Below are 19,798 nucleotides of genomic sequence, written 5' to 3' on the forward strand. Positions count from 1 at the left end.
ATCTCAGGGGGAAGAAAAGAAAAGAAAATGAAGAAAAGGCATGGGAGGGAGCATTTTTACTTTTTACCTTCTGTTTCCTGTTGTTACAGCAGTAGAAACACTAAGAAAACCTCAAAAGGACTGTGTGTGTGTGTGTGTGCTTGCTGTCTGTAGAAACCAGAAACAGGAAGGCTGTCTCTTGTTCTGTGGTAGAAGTAGCAAAACCCTTTTGTAATAGGTAGAAAATGAAGCAAGAAGGTTGGTCTCTGGGGCCCTTAAGGAAAATCCATACTAAAGACCTTACCTGGATATAGAAGCATTCTCAGGGATTTATAAAGGCAAGAAGTGCAGGTCTTCATATGCCCCATTCCTTCACCTTATCCCCATCTCTCACACCCCATTCCCCTTTGAGCCCAGCAGGTGAGGGCTTAGATTAGGGGAATGGGGCTTTCCTACTTTTTAGGGGACATCACAATCATATCATACCATGGCTATAGAGCTGGAAAGGGCTTTAGTGGTGTTGTTTCCAACCCTCTTGTTTTTAAAACAATCAGGATGAGGAAATTCAAGCCAAGAGCTGGAGGTCACATAAGAATGAGAGGCAGAGATAGAGTTTGATAGATAGAGCTTTCTAACTCCAAATCCAGAGCTGTTTCCACTGTAGAATACCATCTTCAAAGTTCGAAAGATCTAGGTTCATCTCCTATCTCTGACATACTGGCTCTGTGACTTTGGACAAGTCACTTAAACCTCTCAGGGCCTCCGAGTAATTCTCTAATGCATAAACCACATATGAGTAAAGGAGAGAGTTCACATACTGGGAGTTCCCTTCATTGTTGTAATCGTAAGTCCAGATGCTCCCAAATAAGATAACAATCTGAATTTCTGCTTTGACAAAGTATGCGCCCTAAGAACAACAGCCCTGTGAGATAGGTAACATAGGGTCCTTCTATGTTTGTGGAACTGAATTATTGTCAGGTAAGAAAACTGAGGGCCATCAGTGAGTGAAATGATTTACCCAGGGTCACACTGCCAGGAAGATTGGGAGGTGGGCAAAGAGAGTTGCATTTCTGGCCTTCCTAGATGGAAGTCAAAACACATCATCCATAGAAACATTGTTACACAGGAAGCTTAGGGTGTCTTCCACCATACAAAGCTTGAGGAATACTCTGGGTGAAATATGCTTTTATAGGTTGCCAGGAAACCGGTATAACACTGTTTCCCTTATAAAATTACATTGGGATTTTGAAACAATAGATTTACAAAATGACTCTTAACCACTGAATATCCAGGCTGAATGGGTACCAACATTTCTCCTTATGGAAACAGACTTAGCTCTTGATCCAATGTATGAAACAGGCACTCAAGATTCATCCCTCTCTCATTCCCTATTTACATCTGGAAACTTCCCTCAAGCTAGGAAGCCTTTTCCTGTCTTCCATCTAATCTGTATGTAATTTGTACACGCCTAGTCACTTACATGCCTCCTCTACTAGATATTGAGGGCAGGGGCGAATTTTGCTTTTGCTTGTATTCCTAGCACTTAACCCTGTAGCAGTCCTTTAATGAATACTTATTGATTGTCTCCACCCTCACCCCCACTCCCACTACCCTAAGCTCCTCCAGGGAAGGGCCAGAGTAGGGGCTGACTCAGTAGAGATCTGAGTTCTCTGCAAAGAGAAGTTCCCCACACATCTAATGTAGAGGAGTTCAGGAAAAGAGTCCCGGCTAGGGGTGCTGGGAAGCCAGGACCTGAAAAACTAGGCTAGTATTTCATCATAGATGTTAATTGCCTCTTACCAATGTTTTCTGTTGTGGTTGTTTAGTTCTTATTCGGGAACTCTAATCCCTTGGGGAGTAGGGAGTCTAACCACCATCCAAGACCTAGTCATGTATGAACTCCAACACACATTGTTCTCTTTTAAAAATATTTTTGGTTATTTTATTTTTCAATTATTAAGTATCCATTTACTTGATGCAAAGGAAGGAAGGAGGGGAGGGAGAGAGGGAAGGAGAAAGAAAAGGAGGAAGTAAGGGAGAGAAGGAGGAAGGGAGGAAGTGATGGGGTGCTTGGGTGCTTGTGCTTGGACCCTAATTCTAACATTTCTCCTTAGCCTCTGCTTGGGTTCGTATGCCTGGACCCCAATTCCAAAACCACATCCAGTTCCAAAATCACATCTTGCCCTAACCACAAAATACTGTCTCAGGCAGTTCCTCTCCAGTTCAGGGGCAGCATGCCCTAGCAAAATACTCATCTCTCCTCCTGATACTGCGGCCAGCTGCACCTATAGAATTTATTAGTTTGGACTCCCTGTGTACATGCTAATTGACTGTGCACTGGGCCATAATGATATTTACTACTTACTGACCTTACCGATATGTATCCTAGACATAGACATATGTATACTCCCTTATATTCATCTTGTCTAACAAGACATTTGATGGAAGCAGCTTGGATATTTCCAGTCAGCTCTGACCGTTAGTTGACTTAGTGATGTTTCACAGTCAAAACCACACCTCCATGTAGCTCCACCTTGGGCTATTTCCCAGTGAACTCTGGGTAAGATACCTGAGCAGTAGATATAAAAAGTGCATGTTCTTTTAAGAACTGATCACCCCTTAACCACTCCCTAATTCCACCCCAAAACACCTAATTGATATGTTTCACCCCAAAATCTCCTATAAAAACTTTTCCTGCACCCTTGTAAAGTTGCAGGTTCCCTAAGAACTCTTGCTCATTGTAAAGCATAATAAATCTTTGCCACCTTGACTTGAACAATGCTTGAGATGGTGAACTCATTCCAGACAGCCCTGACCCTCTCCAGTACTTGGGTCCTTGAGTGGTACTCCCCTTCAACGACCCTGTCTGGGAACTCCAATCTTGGGGTTCCTGGACCTCGGCTCCCCCAACCCTCAACAGAAAGAAAGAAGGAAGGAAATAGAAAAGAGAGCAAGGAAGAAAGGGAGGGAGGAAGGAAGACAGGAAGAAGGGAGGGAGAGAGAAAGGAAGGAAGGAAGGAATGGAGCGAGGGAGGGAGAGAAGGAAAGAATGAAGGAAGGAAACAGAAAAGAGAGCAAGGAAGAAAGGGGGAGAGGAAAGAAGACAGGAGGAAGGGGGGAGAAAGAGAGGAAGGAAGGAATGGAGGGAGGGAGGGAGAGAAGAAGAAAGGAATACAGAATTTCTGTATACTGTTCTCTATAAACAGAGACAAGGAAAACACATTTTCATATTGGTCGAGCCCAACACATACACATGATTCTCCTCTTTTTGGATACTAGCCCCATGAGGCAGTTTTACCTACTGAGTTTCCTTAGTATGAGGGAGTTGGACTAGAGTGACCCCTAAATTTCCTTCCCTCTCTAAATCCCTGATCCTGTGATCCCACCAGCCCCTTCTCCTCACCCCACACACCACACCAACTCACACAACAAAAAGAAAGAGATTTTGTACATCTTGAAACAATTTTCTGCTTATTTTTCAAGATGTTTCTCCCCTGCTTCAATACTCCACCTTGGGCCCAGTCTCAAGATCAAGGAGGAAAGGGCTTTCAGGGCAGTTTTTTTTTTCTATTTAAAAACAATTATAATCTGTTTCTTCTACTGCCCCCCTTCATTGAGAAGAAAAGAAAAAGAAAAACCTTCATTATAAAAATAAACAAGCAAATCAAATTTCTGTATTGGTTATGTCCGAAATGAATTTCTCTTTCTGAATTTTAAGCTAATCACTTCTCTGGTGGGAGGTGATTTGTGTGTTTCATCTTCATACATTTGGTTTCATGGTTTATCAGGGCATTAGTCAGAATTCTATTGCCTTTCAAAGTTGTTTTTCTCTGCAATGTTGTCATTGTATAAATTCTTCTGGTTCCACTCATTTCAATCTTCATCAGATCTTAGAGTTTTCTCTGAAACTATTTTGTCATTTTTATAGCACAACAATATTCCATTACATCCATATACCACAATTTGTTCAGCTGTTCCCCAATAGGATCGTCTCTTAGTTTACAATTTTTGACCACTACAAAAGAGCTGCTCTAAACATTTTTTGTGTATAGCAGTCTTTTTCTTCTTTCTTTGATCTCTTTGGGAGTAAAGGCCTAGGAGTGATATTGTTGGGTCAGAGGGTATGCACAGTTTAGTAACTTTCTAGGCATAGTTCCAAATGGCTTTCCAGAATGGCTGGACCAGTTCACAGTTCACACACATCAGTGTGCCTTTTTTCCCACAGCCCCTCCAACATTTGGCATTTTCCTCTTTTTCCTCTTTGCCAATGAGGTGGAACCTCAGAGCTGCTTTAATTTGCATTTCTATAGTTATTAGTGATTTAGAACATTTCTTTCCATATGGTTATTGTTGATAGCTTGGAGGTCATTTTCCCTTTTTCAGTCTTCCAGGTGTTTCCTGTCCTTTTCCCTCCCCAGCTTCTAGACCTGCCTTCTACTGCTCCCTGCCCCACCCCCACTCCAGGCTGAAAATGTACTGAATTTGGAGTCCAAGGATGCACATTTAGATTTCAGCTCTCTGATTTACTGTAAGTCATCAAGAAGCATTAATGAAGTGCCTGACATATACCAGGCACTGTGCTAGCTTCTGGTAAACCACAGACAAAAATGAAACTGTCCCACTCTCAACCATTTTACATTCTATCTACATAGCATTGGTGTGACTTGGGGACAAGTTCACCTTCACCTCCTTGACCCTCCTCCATAAAGTTGGGGGGTGGGGTTTGACTAAATGTTCTCTAAATCTTCTTCCATCTCTAATTCCTGTGGTCCTTCAGACTCCTGGGCAGAGGAGGGAGAAGTTCACATTAAGGACATCTCTCAGGTGTCTCTGTCTATAGGGAGGGTTGGCTCCTCCCTCCTTTCTTCAGCCAAAGCTTCCAGCCACCTTCCACCATGGCCCAAGGCCCTGCTATTTTTAGATTTTTCTCTCCTCCTGGTCTCCATCCCCAACTCCAAACAGGCTAGATGAGGAAATGAGTCACCCCAAGCCCAGACAGGTAATAGCATCAGGGGCCTTAGCACACCCAAGCTCCCTCCATTCCAGCTGCTCCAGGCAACCACTCCTGCCCCACCCCTCCAACTGGGTTAGGGATGAAAAACAACCTGTCCTACACTGGTTGAAGCTGGCTGGCTCTGGTTTGGGACCTTGGCCCTGCCAGCTGGCTTCTTTTCTTTCAGTAGTGGGGATCAGTGGTAGAAATGGTGTGTCTGACTGCTAGTTCTTTGGCATTTCCCTTCATCACGCAGCATAAGGGTGGGCTCTCCATCTTGGCTCAGGATCTCTGTAGGCTGTTTTCTGGATAAAATACCCAGTGTGATTGTAGGTCCCCTTTTATGGGCTAAAATGGGGACTCAGGGCAATGGATAAGAGGCTATATCATTTCTGGTCTCTACTCCTAATGGCCTTATGTAGTTAGCTTTCCATAAAGGTCTGTGAGTTCCCTGAGGGCAGGGACTGTCTTTTGCCTTTCTTTGTATCCCCTATGCTTAGCACAGTACCTGGCACATAGTAGGTGCTTAATAAATGTTGACTGATTCATTGAGTGACTCATATTGTCTTGTCTCACAGAGTTCAGGACATCAAACAATCTCAGATTTAGAGCTGGAAGAGACCTCAGAGAACATTTCATTCCATTCTCCAGTTTTACAGATGAGACAGGAAGTGACTTGACCAAAGTCACACAGCTAATAAGTAACAGAGTCAGGATTTGAAACCAGTCCCTTGGACTCTAAATTCATTGCTTTTTTCCATTGGTTAACTCAGAGGTCATGAGGCCTGTCCTTTGCCTGAATAGAAATCCCACCTCAAACATCACCAAGCTGTCATCCAGCCTCTGCTTTGAAGGTGTCCAGGGATGGAGAGGCCACTGCCCACAGGCAGTGGATTCCACTTTGGTTTAAAATTACCAAGGCTTTGGAGATGCCTGGCATTGGAACTGCTTTGCAGATATGAAAGAACTCTCTAAATGCTACTCTTACTACCCTATTCTTCCACATGATGGTTCTACATTCCCTCAAATTCTTTCTTCTCCAGCTTAGGGATCCCCAGCTCCTTCAAGTGGTCTTCGGAGAGCGTGCTCTCCAGTACCTTCAACATTCTGGCTGCCTTCCCCCGGAAGATCTTTGGGGTGTCTCTGTCCTCCCTCAACTATGGGACCCCCAACTGAGCACAGTATTCTAGACCAGGGCTTCTTAAACTTTTTCCACTCTCAACTCCTTCAGCACTCCTTAAACTGTGGGTCAAGATCCCATATGGTCTAGACTAGATGTGGTCTAAGCAGGGCAGAGAACAGAAGAAGGATCTCTTACCTCCTTTGTCCTGGACCCTTGGCATCCTAGATATTTCCTTAGCTTCTCAGGCCAATGTGTTGCACTAACTCCTCCCAACTAGATGGTGAATTACATGGGCAGAATGGGTTTTTAAAAAAATGCTGTTGATAATAGTAGTATTAATAAGAAGAATTAGTGGGGCAGGTAGGTGGCCCAGTGGATAGAGCACTGGCTCTGGAGTCGGGAGGACCTGAGTTCAAATCTGGCCTCAGACACATACTAGCTGTGTGACCCTGGATCACCCCGACTGACTCAAAAAAAAAAAGGATTTATATAGCACTTGAAGGTTTACAAAGGGCTTTACAAATTTTATCTCATTTTATCCTCACAAGAACCATGGGAGGTAGGTGCTATTCTGATCCACATTTTACAGATGAGGAAACTGAGACAAACCAAGATTAAGTGACTTACCTAGGGTCACACAGCTAGTAAATTCTGATGACAGATTTGAACTCAGATTTTCCTGACCCAAGAGTCCAACACTTTATACCTTGTACCCACATAATAATATCTAGCGTTTATGTAATGCCTACAATGTGACATAAGCACCTGACAAATATTATCTCATTTGATCCTTACAACAACCCTGGTAGGCTGGAACTGTTATCACTCCCATTTTACAGACAGGGAATACTGAGACAAACAGAAGTTAAATGACTTGCAGAGTCACACAGCGAGGAAATGTCTGAGGTTGGATTTGAATTCACGTCTTCCTGATTCCAGGCCTAGCTCTCTATCCAAGGTACCACCTAGGTGCCCTTTCTCCCCACAGGCCAGCTGACCTCCTATACACACATCAGGCAGCGGGAGGTGAGCAAACTTGGCCAGGCAAAGTGCTCAAAGAAATGGGCTTTTTCTGGACAGGGCCATCACCTTTGGTTAGATATAATTAGAGAATACAGAAAGAAAAGAACCCCACAGCAAGAGCAAAGTACCATGTGTGTGTGTGTGTGCGCGCGTGCGCGCGCGTGCTCTGGACTTCCTGTCCAGAGAGGGTATATTCCCAAGCTCAGGAAGGAAAACTAAGACCTTGGTGCCATCCCCATCTCCAGCTCCCACAGCTGGATAACAAAACCCCAAAGTGTATCAGGGCAAGTCACTTCACCCTAATTGCCTCCAAAAAAATTACCCCCAAACTCTAAAAATGTATATACTGGGTCAGGGACCCACAGTTCCTACCACAGTACCATGCACATAGTTGGTGCCCAATAAATATTGACTGAACCTGAGGCCCTATGATCAGGGTCTTATCCCAGCTCTTATGCAGCAGATTATTATTTATTTATTTATTAAAATTGTTATTATTTATTTTATTTTATTGTTTATAGTATAAATTTATTAAGTGCTTACTACGTGTCAGGCACAATGCTAAGAGATACTAATACAAGCAAAAAAAGATAGTCTCAGCATTCTAATCAGGGAAGATGTCACCCAAAAGGGAGCTTGAGGAAGGTGCTTGGGAGGGGAAAGGTACCAGATTGTTGTGGAGATTGGAAAGTCCTAAATTCAAGAGCTGAGCTGGGAGAGGAGTGAGCATCGATGGCCTAGGCGCTTCCTGAAATGTGGGTCCATGGCAGGAACTTGCCAGTGCCAGGAGGGGATTAAAAGGGCAGAGGCATCTCCAGGGTGAGGAGTCTGCTGATCAGAGGTGGCAAAGTCGTCATCTTGGGAATCTCGTTGTGTTTTTATTCTCTGCAGACGCAGAGGACCCTTCTTTGGCCTCAGTCTGAGTAACAGTTCATCCATTTCCCTAACTTTACAGATGAAGAAAGTGAAGCACAAAGAAGCAACACAGTTTATTTCCAGACACACAGAAGTCAGAGTCAGGATTTAGGCTGAGTTTTCCTAGAAGGAATCTCCAAAACCATTGAGTCTAATGGCCTCATTTTAGAGGTTGTGACTTGCCCAGGGTTACTTCAGTGAGACTTAGTGTGTGTGTGGGGGGCATTAGAAGCCTCGTCCTCCTCATTACAGGCTTAGCTTTCTATCCACCACTCTATGCAGTCTCTCAAAAAAGAAGAGCTAGTTAGATATTAGTGAGGACCAGATGAGATAATGGGCATGTGGCCTCATGGGTCTGAGGGCTTTGTAGACACAGAGCTGTATACTCCTCAGCCATGGTTAAAGCCTTGGATGAGGATGGTGAGAACAACAGTCAATGTAAGCCCCTGCTAAGCAACCCCACCTGGGTGGGGGATTGTCCCAATTCTGAGGGCTTGTTTCACCTCAACCTTCAGCAGCAGGACGCCGCCCCCCCCATCCTCCCCACCCCCAGCTTCCTTTAAAGTTCAACTCAAGTGATACCTCTTACCTGAGCCTTTCCCCATTCCACCAGCTCCTGGCCTTACCTCCAAAATAACCTGTTTAATCTTTATCTACTTATGTGTGCTTTGTGTGTTTCCTTGACAGAATGCAAACTCCATGAGGGGAAGGACAGCCCCTTTTAAGACTCATCTTCCTGAGTTCGAATCTGGCCTCAGACATTTACTAGCTGTATGACCTTGGGCAAGTCACTTCACCCTGTTTGCCTCAGTTTCCTCATCTGTAAAATGAGCTGGAGAAGGAAATGGCAAACCCTTCCAGTATCTTTGCCAAGAAGACCCCAAATGGGGTCCCACAGAATTGGACATTTAACAATGGTTAAACAACAACCCCCAGCATCTTTCCTGGTGCTTGGCACATAGTAAGATTTGTTGATTCTCCTCTTGCCGCTGGCAACAGGGGGCACATAGCTATTCCTCTGGCATGCTCCTTTCCTAGTGTGTTCTTTAGTGGTGCTTCTCCCCTTATCAGGACTGACTGATGAGGCCCTGAGTTATGGTGGATGGTCCCGAAGGTTCTTTGACTTCACTCCAGCCTGATTAGGGGTGGTGCTGGGGGAGCAAGGTGAAGGTGGAAAGAGGTAGGGATCACAGTCAAGTTCTTTCTTCAGAAACAAGGCCAGTGCATACAAAACCAAGCCCTAGGGCCTCTGCCCAAACAGGTATGGGCTGTCCAGTGAGAGGAAGGAACAAGAGTAGGGAGGAAGAGAGGCCAGTCTGCCCTCGCCGGATCAGGCCGGGCTCAGCAGGGAGCAGCGCCCCCCCCCTTGGCTGGATTCCCCACCTCACCACTCCATGTTGACATCATCTGCATTTGCTGGGACACCCAGTCTTCTCTGGATCCCGAAAACAACAACAACGCTGCCTTGCTTCTGCCTGGGAACAGCAGCACGCCACTGCAGCTGGGACCAGTCACCAGCACTCAGATCCCTCCCGGCTGTTTAAATTGGCTCCTGCAGCCTGGGATGGAAACGCCAGATATGTCAACAGTTCCTAGAATTGTGTTGCAGGCAGCATTTGTCTCAGGCTCCTAGGCTTGGGAGCTAATAATAAAGGCAGATATAGGTCAGAGAACTCTCTCTAGCTTCTGGGGAAAGAGCTGAGGTTTGCAGCCCCATGGCTGACCCCAGGCAGGGCCTTCCCTGGCCAGTTGTAATGTTAAGTCCTTATATCACGGTCAACTCAGAATTGTCATGGGGTCCATGAAAGACCCTAGGACCAAACCTTCCCGAATACTATTGCAGTGGCCTCCTAATTGGCCTCCATGCCTCCTCTCCTAGTCTCTTCCCTTTCTAAACCATCCTTCACAAACTTGCTAAATCGATACTCCTAAGGCATAGTTTTTTGATGCCATAAAAAAAGCAGATCTTGGGATACTAGGATCATGGATCTGCCCATCAGTAAGTCAGTCAACAAACATCTATTAAGCCCCTATTGTGTATTAGACTCATGCACAGTAGGTCTAGAAGGGGCCTTAGGGGTCCTTGAATCCAAACCTCTTTGCTGTACAGGTGAGGAAACTGAGGCCCAGAAGAGTCTTGAAGCCCAAGGTACCTGGAGCTTCCTGCCCCAGCCCCAGCCCCATTCCCTACACTTGCCAGGAACCCTCTGTGGGTCACATGTTTGTGGTCAGTGAGCACCTGCCAGCACAGACACATAAACTGGGACACATAGCACCCAAGGACAGATGGGGATCAGCCCTTTCCCAGGCCCTAGCACCCTCAACCAAGGAGTTCAAAGCACCTGAGAGGAACCACATTATCAGAGAATGTTTATTGAGCCCCTAATTGCTGTGCTGGGCTCTCTGCAGGGCACATTCTCTGGACAGCTGGGCTGGCACAGGAAAGCCGGGTGTCAGGGGGGATGGAGGGGGCCACCTTCCTCTGGGTGCAGGGGACCTGAGCTCTGGCTCTGAAGCCAGAGCCCCTGGGCTCAAAACAGAGGCTCCTGACTGCCTCCCTGATCTTGGGCAGTTCTCTGCTCTGCTGGGGTTGGGCTGGGCCTGGGGGCTGTTCTCATCTGTCAAATGAGCTGAATGAGTGGCATGGGCCTTTCTAGCACTAAAAGCCTTAGAATTCTTTGAGTCTAGGGCAGACACACAACAGGGGGAAAGATTTAAAGAGACATGTTTGCACATTTATATGTGGCAAGGAGAGCTAATGGTCAGGTAAGGGCTGAACATGCATCTGGAACAAGTATCCTGGGGGCTTGGAGAGCTGAGGAGAGGAGGAGAAAAGAGGGGAGGAGAGGAGAGGGGAGGACAGGAGAGGAGAGGGGAGAGAGAAGGAGAGGAGAGGGGAGAGAAAAGGAGAGGAGAGGGGAAGAGAGACAGGAGAGGAGAGAGAAAGAAAGGAGAGGGGAGGAGAGGAGAGACAGAGAGGAGAGGGGAGAGAGGAGAGGAGAGGGGAGAGAGAAGGAGAGGAGAGGGGAGAGAAAAAGAGAGGAGAGGGGAGGAGAGACAGAGAGGAGATATCTTGCTTGAGTGGCTGATCTAGAGAGAGCCCAGGAGCCTGGCTCTCAGCCACCTCTCAACTTAGCCTATAAGGCAAGGAGTTACCTCAGCCAGTTGTTTCTGGAGCCTTGGCCAGTCCTAGAGCAGCCAAGTAGAATCATGGGGCTTATGGGGAGGAGGAGGCAGGGGGCATCCAAAGGACAGGGCCTCTTTGATGGATGATCCAGCCCAGGTACTGGGGAAGGATGGGTTCCTCTCTCTCTCTCTCTGGCTCTGGGTTAGGCCGCAGAGCCCTTCCATGTACAACACTAATCATGGGATTATAGATTTAGAGCTGGGAGACACCTCAGAGATCATCTGGAGCTAATCCTACACCTCCTCCCCCATTTTACAGATGAGGAAACTGAGTCTCAGAGAAGTTAACTGACTTGCCCGGTGTCACAAAGGTAGTAAGTGGCTAAGTCAGAATCTGAACCCAGGCTGACTCCCCAGGAGAAAAGACTTGCTCTGTAGCAAGGTGTCCAGTGCTCAGCCCTTCGGAAGCCTTCCTCTTGTGGGTACAGGTAACATATGACTAGAGGGGCAGGGGCAGGGTTTCTCTGGGCCCCACTTTTTTAAGTCCTGGCCTCAGGGAGGCATCAAGGTGAGGTGGACAGAGGACTGGGTTTGGGCCCAGAGGTCCTGGGTTTGCTTCTCAGCCCTGCCTCTTACCATCTGGGTGACCTTGGGTAAGTGCCTTCATCTGCCTGTTTCCCTGTTTCTCCATCTGTAAAAAATGCTGGGATTGGATTATGACTTCAAGGGTCCCTTTCAGCTTTAATTCATGAACTTGGGATCCTCCCAAGAGCCTGTTCTAGCAGGTACCCCATTTGCTGGCAAGTCTCAAGACCACACAGTCTTACACATTTTTGGCCATGGCTGATGTGGGAATCTATTTTGCTTGACTGTGTATATTTATTATTACTTCTTTTCGAGTGGTAAGGAGTGTTGGAGGGAGAGAAAATACATGCTTGTTGTTTGAAAAACAAAATTGAAAGCAAAAAGACCAGGTAATCCTCCCTGAGGCTTCCTGTCATCAGATGATGACAGTAATCCCCCCTACAGGGGAGCCTGGGGCTGGTGGATGGATGCAGCTCAGGAGTTCTAGCTTCAGTGGGTGAAGCAGATTTAATGAGCCCATGAAATCTGGTAGTGAGGATGTGAGCCCTTGGGAGCCTGCCCAGGGAGGGATGATCTGGCCAGGCCAGAAAGGGACGTGGTCACAAATACATAGTAAATACTTGCGCAGTGAATGCTTTTCATTCATTTTTTTGGTCCGTCCATCCATCCATCCATCCATCCATCCATCCATCCATCCATCCATTCACTCTCCAATTTGGAATGTGTCTTCAAAAGCTCCAGTGGCTGAAGATCATCACCCTGCAGTCAACTGGGCCTTGAGTCTCTCCAAACTGAACATGGCTGCTCCTAGACAGTTAGATAGGCCATCCCTGGGCTTGAACAGAAACTACTCCCCCCTCCCCCATCCTGGGGCCTCAGGTTCCTGATCCCTAGTGCTTAGTACAGTGCCTGACGCATAGTAGGTGCCTACTAGATGTCTATTGATTGACTGTGAGAGGGGTTTGAACTCGATGCCTTCTGAGGTCCTTTCCAGCTCCAGAGCTATGGTAGTATGGCGGGCCAGAGCTTTTGTTCAGCTCATGCACCTGTGAGCTGTTCTCTAAAGGCTCCTTCGAGCTCTAGAATCCTATGGCTGATGTCTGGCAAATCCTTTCTAAATCCATCTTTAAAACAGACAACATCCCTATCACAGAAGGGCTGAGATAGTGAGGGGCTGGTACCTGAAAGTGGTTTGGGCTAGTATAAAGCAGAAACACAACACTACAGAAAAATGCTGGATGTGTGTATAAATATATGGACAGACTGGACCAGCTAAACCAAGAACCTGAAAGGGCTCACCCTACTGGGCCAGATCAGTTCTGGGCCTTTCTTTTGTTTCTCACTAGTCAGCTCAATCTTGGTCCTCTTCTGGGCATGAAGGCCAACTTTCCCACTACTTCATTCTCCACGGCGCTATCAAAGATTGAGTTAGGTACTTTGAGATCCTACACAGACTGTAAGTTCCTTGACGACAGCTTACAAGTTCTTTGGATCATCAGCTTAGCACAGTGCCTGGCATATAGTAGGCACTTAATAAATGCTTATTGATTGAATGATCACTACTACCCTTAGACCTGAGGCAAAGCAGGGGGAGTTAACTTCTTGTTGGTAAGACTTGGTTTCCTGGAATTCATCCCATCCTACCTGCCTTTATAGTGATTGGCATCGTTCCATCTCCATCACTAGTCCATCAGTTCCTTGAGGCCAGAGGCCATATCTTCCTTTAAAACTCAGCTGGGGGGACACCTGTCCTGGTCTCTCCAAGGGAAAGTCATCTTTCTCTTTTACTTTGCCAGGATTTCTTCTCTCTGTCTCTCCTCTTTCTCCCTCTATCTTTTCTCCCTCTTCCCTTCCTTTACCTCCCCCCTCCTCCTCTCTGTCTCTTCTGTCTCTCTTCCCTTTGTGTCTCTCCTCTTTCTCCCTCTGTCTCTCTTCCTTCCCCCCCACTTCTCTCTCCTTTCTCTCCTCTCTCTGTCTCTCTCATGACCCCTCATCATACCCTGATTCCCCTCACACTTATCTGTGTACATACTGGGTATCCCATGATAGAATATAAACCCCTTGAGGGCAAGGCCTGCTTTGTTTCTGTCCATGTATCCTCAGTGCTCAACAATAACTCATGATGATATAGCCCTTAACGGTTTGTAAGAAGTTCTTATTCCCTCTTCGCTACAGCCCTGTGTTGCTGCTTGGGGCTCATCTCCAGTCCTCCGATCTACCTCTGGTCACTGGACCCAGATGGCTCTGGAGGAGAGTGAGGCTGGAGACTTTGCACAGCCCTCCCTCACTCAAATCCAATTCACTTGCACGTGATTCACGGCCTCACCTCTGTGATGTCATGGTCCTCTTTGAGAACAAAGGACAAACAACAGCCTGTGTTGGGCTGTTCAGTTGTGTCTGACTCTTCATGACCCCATGGGGGTTTTCTTGGCAAGGATACTGGAGTGGTGTGTCATTTCCTTCTCTAGGGTATCCCCATTTTACAGATGAGGAACTGAAGCAAATAGGGGTTAAGTGACTTGCCCAGGATCTGGAAGCTAGTTAAGTGTCTGAGGCTACATTTGAACTCAGGTCTTCCTGACTCTAGGCCCAGCACTCCATCCACTGGGCCACCTACAGCTTTATGAGTAGGGGTTATTATTATCTACATTTTACTGAAGAAACTAAGGTTGAGAGTGGTCAAAAGACTTGCCCATAGCCAGATAGCTACTAAGCATCGTAAGTGAGATCTGACTTGGGTCTTTTTGAGTCCAAATCTACCACTTTATCCACAGCATGGAGAATACTCCTCAGGGTGTCCAGCACAGCAATTTACTCTGTCCTGGACCAGGGAATTCCTGGTAAGGGAACTCCCTTCTATGAGTACAGTCAGGCAACTGCCCTTAAATTTAGAAGGAGTTAGGCCAGGAAGTGGCTAGAGTGCTGGGCTTGCAGTTAGGAAAACCTGAGTCTGAATCTACTCAAGTGACCTGGGGAAAACCATGTTATTTATCTGTCAGGTTCTGTAAAATGAGGGTGTGGCCTCTAAGATCCTGTTCAGCTTTAAATCTATGATCCTAGGGGTTGCCTGGGGCACACTGGAAGGGCCAGTGATTTATCCCAGGTAAGGGGTGTGTGGAAGATGAAACAGAACCCAGGTCCTCCTGACTTTGAGCCAGCTCTTTGTCTGGCCATCCTGCTTCTCTGCCTTGCCTCTAGTAGGTACTTAATAATTTTATGTTGGATTGAATTCTATTACTGGTCTTCTGCTCCCCACAACCCCAGCAAGGGGTCTTTCACTTGGTGGGTACATGATAGCTGAATGAATGAATGCATCAAGATCCTGAGCTCCAGAGCCAGAAGTTTCTAGTTCAAGCCAGAAATCTCAGAGAAATCTCAAACTTCCCCTTTGAAAATTCAATAGGTACTTTTTGGAGGGTGGAGAGGCGGGGCTGGTCTTGAGCAACCTTGGGGCTATACATGCTGCTGCCACAGAGGACTCAGTTTAGGCCAGGAGGGGAGCCAGGGATGTGGGTGGGGGAGCCCAGAAGTTGCCTGGGCTGGGGCAGCTGGATTAGCCCAGACCAAGCCTTTGGGAGTGGCCCGATGCCAGCTTCAAACCTGGATTCTGAGGGAGGCATGGTTGAGAGGCACTAGCACTACCAGTCTAGGCCCCTTTGCAACCCAGAGCCAGCTCCCCAGCTTTGGTGTTTCATCCTGGAATGGCAGAATGTAGAAGGGTTTGAGAGAATTTTGAGAGGCTAGGGGATGGTGGTGAGGATGGTGGGAGAAGCATGCAGAGCACAAGGCCAGGAGTATACTGATTCCTTCCTCCCTCTGTCCCTCCCTTCTTCCTTCTCTTCTTCCTTCCCTCTTTCTTTACTTTTGCCACCCATCGAAACATCCATCCATCCATCCAAACATCCATCCATCCCTCTACCCTTCTAAACCATTTCTCCAATGGGTATCTGTTGAGTAGTTTAAGACCTTTGATGTTTTAATCAAGCTTTTGTAAGACTTAGTATACATTTCCTATTAACCCCTTCAGGTGCTGAGTGTTCTCAGAGAACTGGCTAACTGTTCTTCCCTGAACCCAACATCCCATCTTCCACCTCCCATCTCCTCCTTGCTCCTGTCCCTGTACTTTTACCCAGGCTGGGTCTTTAGGCCTGGTTTTCTCTCCCTCCCTCCCTCCTTCACATCTCCCTGCGCTACCATTTCCTTTGGGTGTGCCTTTTCTAATGACCTATGGAATAGTTTAAACCTAGGTCTTGGGGGTGAAAGAGTCAGTCTTCCCTTACACAAACAACAATTCCATCATAGCAGACACGTGTTTGTGAAACTGAAGTTATGAAAAAGGGTCTTCCTACTCAGAAAGGTCAGTGACCAGTGGTGTAAGGAAGGAGCCACGTAAGGCACTGGAATCAGATGGCCTGAACTGGGGCTAGAACTAGGAATTTTCCCATCTGGGACAAGCACCACGAACTGTCCCCAGGGCAAAGGGAAGGGATAACGGGACACATTCCTAAATGGGGGTGGGGGGGTAGACAGGTGGTTCTGGGCACCAGTTAGAGACACAAGATGGGGAGCCCCTGGCAGCTTTCTCTTTTAACTGTGTTGACTAACTAGTGAACTCCTTGAAGGCAGAGACACTCATTTTTTGTCTTTGTGCCTACCAAAGTACCTCATATACAGCAGGCATTTAACAAATGCTCATCTAATGGAACTGGGTTGTTTCTCTGCTGCTGAAGGACCAGTTACAAAGGGCTGTTGGTACTCTCTAGTTTTGGCGCACTGGGTAAAACTCCTAGCTGCCGGACACAAGCCAGCACATTCTGAGACTTGGTTTCTCCATCTGCCAAGAGATTGTTAATAATGCTTTGGGGTCCGACCTTGCAGGGCAGTGGAAGTGCAGCAAACCTTGTTTGCCAACATGAGCTATCTGGGACTATGATTGTTGTTTGCATCCTCCATGCCCTCTGCTCCTTTTCCCAAAGTCATCTGGGTGCGACAGGGAGGTACAAGGGAGAGGATTAGAGCTCGGGGGGAGCTGCCCACAGATATCCTTGAGTTGTAAACAATTAATAAGAGAGCCGACCTCCAGCCCCAGAGTAGGACCGTGGGTGGGACATCCTCCGCCATGCCCAGGATGCCAGCTCAGATGGGTCTGCCGCTCTTGGTGTTCTCAAGGCATGTTCTCCCTCAAGGGGCCTCAGAGACCATCTTGTGGTTGCTGCCCATTCTTTGGTCCAGGGTTCTGATCACTATACCAGGCTTCCAAGAGCCTCAAAATCCCGTTTGGACTCCAATATCTGGTGTAACATTGCAGGAGTCTAGGACCTTATCAAATATACTAAGCACATTCACTTCACAGGCTCAGAAAGGTTAAATAATTTGCCTGAGGTCACAAACGAATAATAACAACAGACAATAGGAAGCACTTAAAAGTCTCTTTTTAAAAGTGCTCTGTGTTCATTGTCATTGGAGTCCTAAGAGTCCTATAAGGTAGGGAATGGGTATTTTCCTCATTTCACAGATGGGGAAGCTGGGGTGAAGTGACTTTCCCACGGCCATGAGGGTAAGCATCAGAGAGAGTTCTCAAACCTAGGTCTTCCAGACTTTAGTACCTGAACTTTTTATCATTAGGCTGATTCAGATCCTCTTGATTCAAAGTCAGGTATCCTTTCCATCCTACCAAGGGCTCAGCAGAAACAGGCCTGGATTTGGAGTCAGAGGAGCTGGGTTCGAATCTCAGCCCTGCCGCTCACTACACATGGGACCCTCCCCCGGCCTCTGTGAAATGAAGCCTCTGGGCTAGATTGCTTTGAGATGGATGATGCTGTGAGGGCTGGGGCATCGTTGGGGGGGGACGACTGGGCAGTCATCCTAAATCCTGACCGGTAGTCCTTGCGTCTCATCTCACCGAGTCCCTCTTATGGAACAGCCACCCTCCTTCGAGCCTCAGTTTCTTGATCTGGGAAATGGCCTACTTCGGTTTAAAACCCTGGCATCTTTGGCATCACGTGGTGTGCTTGAGGGAAGTGCCCAGAGCCCACAGCCACGGTGACGTCATGTGGAAACAGCGTTGACCTAAGCGTCGGAGTCACTTTCTTGTGTACCTGGCCCCAGACATCTGGGCAGTGAGCCCAGTCCATAAAACCAGTGGATAAGGGCCCGGGCAGACAGGCGACTCTGCCCTGGCCTCTGGGGGAAGGGGAGTGGGGGGGGGCGCGTTGTTCCAAGCCCACATTTACTTCTCTTCCCCAGACAAGAGGCAGATGTGACTACGGAGGGGGGGATTCCCAGGAAGCCTCAGTGGGCTAAATCGGTCTCCTGGCCGTCAGTCCTCGACTTCTTTCTGCCCCAAACTCTGCAGCTGTGGTGGAAGTGACCCAGGCCCAGGAGCGGGGCGGAGGGGGGTCAGTCAGCTGGCCGCTGGCACCTTCCCGAGTGCCCCTACAACTCCTGCCCCACATGAGAGCCTGTGGCCCTGCGCTGAGGCTCAGGGAAGGTGCCCAGGGGAAGAGGCCCTGCCACCTTTGCCCAGCAATGACGTTTGTCTGCGGCTAGGCAGCGTGCTGGGGAAGGAAGTCGAGGGAGAGTCCCCGAAGGTCACTGCCACCTCCGGCCCCTCCCCCGGCTGCGCACTGAAGCTGGGGGCGGGGCAGGGAGAAATACTGGGTACTTGGCCTCCTCTTGTACCCTGGGAACCCACGGCGGTGGGAGGTGGGGGAAGGGCTGTTGCCCAGGGAAAGAGGTCCCGTCTCTAGTCGCTGCCATCGTCGCCGGGGAACCAAGCCTGTCACACACCCCGCCCCCACTTGTGGTTGTGCATGGGTGGGGGGGCCCTGCCAGCTTTACCCGGGCTGTCACCTCTTCCTGCCCAGACTGGGGCTTGAGACTGTGCACAGGAGTTTGGGGGAGGGAAAGAGGTCCGGTCTCTAGTCCCTGCCATCTTCACCCAGCAACCAAGCCTGTCCCCTCCCACCTCCTCCGGTCCCCCCTCCCCCACCTGAGGATGTGCAGGAGGCTGGGAGGGGGAGGGCCTGCCACCTTTACCCGATTCTCACCTCTTCCTGCCCCCCGTGGGGACTTGTGGCCGTGCATGGGGCGGGGGGGGGGGGGGGGGAGGGGGTCCTGCCTCCAGACCCTGCCACCTTCCCCCAACAACCGGCCCGTCCCCTCCCAGCTCTTCCCGCGCCCCGCGCCCCGCTCCCCCGGGACCTGTGGCTGTGCGCTGCAGGGAGGGGGAGGGGGCCTGGGAGAGGTGCTAGCCAATGGGAGCCGGCCCTGGCGGTGGCCCGATCGCTGCTCCGGCAGCTCTTTGGCCAGCGCGAGCACGGGGCGGGGCTTCTTGGCAGCCCCTGGTCTCCAGGAGCCCGGGGCAGATTTTGCCGCAGCTCCATTCATGTGAATCGCTCGCTCGGGTTGCAACATTTGTTACTTTTTGGAACGTCTCGGAGCCGGCTGCGGGAGGGGAGGGGCCAGGAGAGAGCTCGGGGTCCTCCCTCCGGGCCACGGAGAGCCGCGCAAAGAAATCCAGAGGATTTGTCTGCGCCCCTACCCGGGTTGGGGGTTAGCTCTCGAACCCCAGCAGATCCAAAGGAGCAGGCGGGGGGGGGGGGGGGGAGGGGCAGTGGAAGGAATAGAAAGAAACTGGGTTTGGTGCCTTTAGTTGAGAAATGCGGGGCCGGGAGCCCGCCACTTTACAGCAAATATTGAATGCCCGAAGGAGAGCAGGGGGCGAGGCATTATGGGCGCCTGGCTCCGCAGGGCGGGCTTAGGAACTATGGTAGTTTTTAACACATCGTCCCTGGTAGGTCTTAGTGGCTGCCCACGGTGGTGTGGAGGGTGCCAGGCAGGAGCCGGGGCCGGTTCATTCCAGTAAACCTCGACGCGTCTCACGATGTGCTGCGTTTTAGTCGGGTACAACAGGTGGTGGGCGCCCCCCCAGCCTGGAGAGCCCGACTCCAAGATGATCAGATGCTCTGCACGTGGAACTGCCCAGGTGCCCTTCCTGGCAAACCCCTGGTTTCTGTTTGGGTGAAGACGGGGGCCTGGCCTTGCTCACCCAC

This window comes from Trichosurus vulpecula, chromosome 8 (genome assembly GCF_011100635.1).
Source record: "Trichosurus vulpecula isolate mTriVul1 chromosome 8, mTriVul1.pri, whole genome shotgun sequence".
Taxonomy (NCBI): domain Eukaryota; kingdom Metazoa; phylum Chordata; class Mammalia; order Diprotodontia; family Phalangeridae; genus Trichosurus; species Trichosurus vulpecula.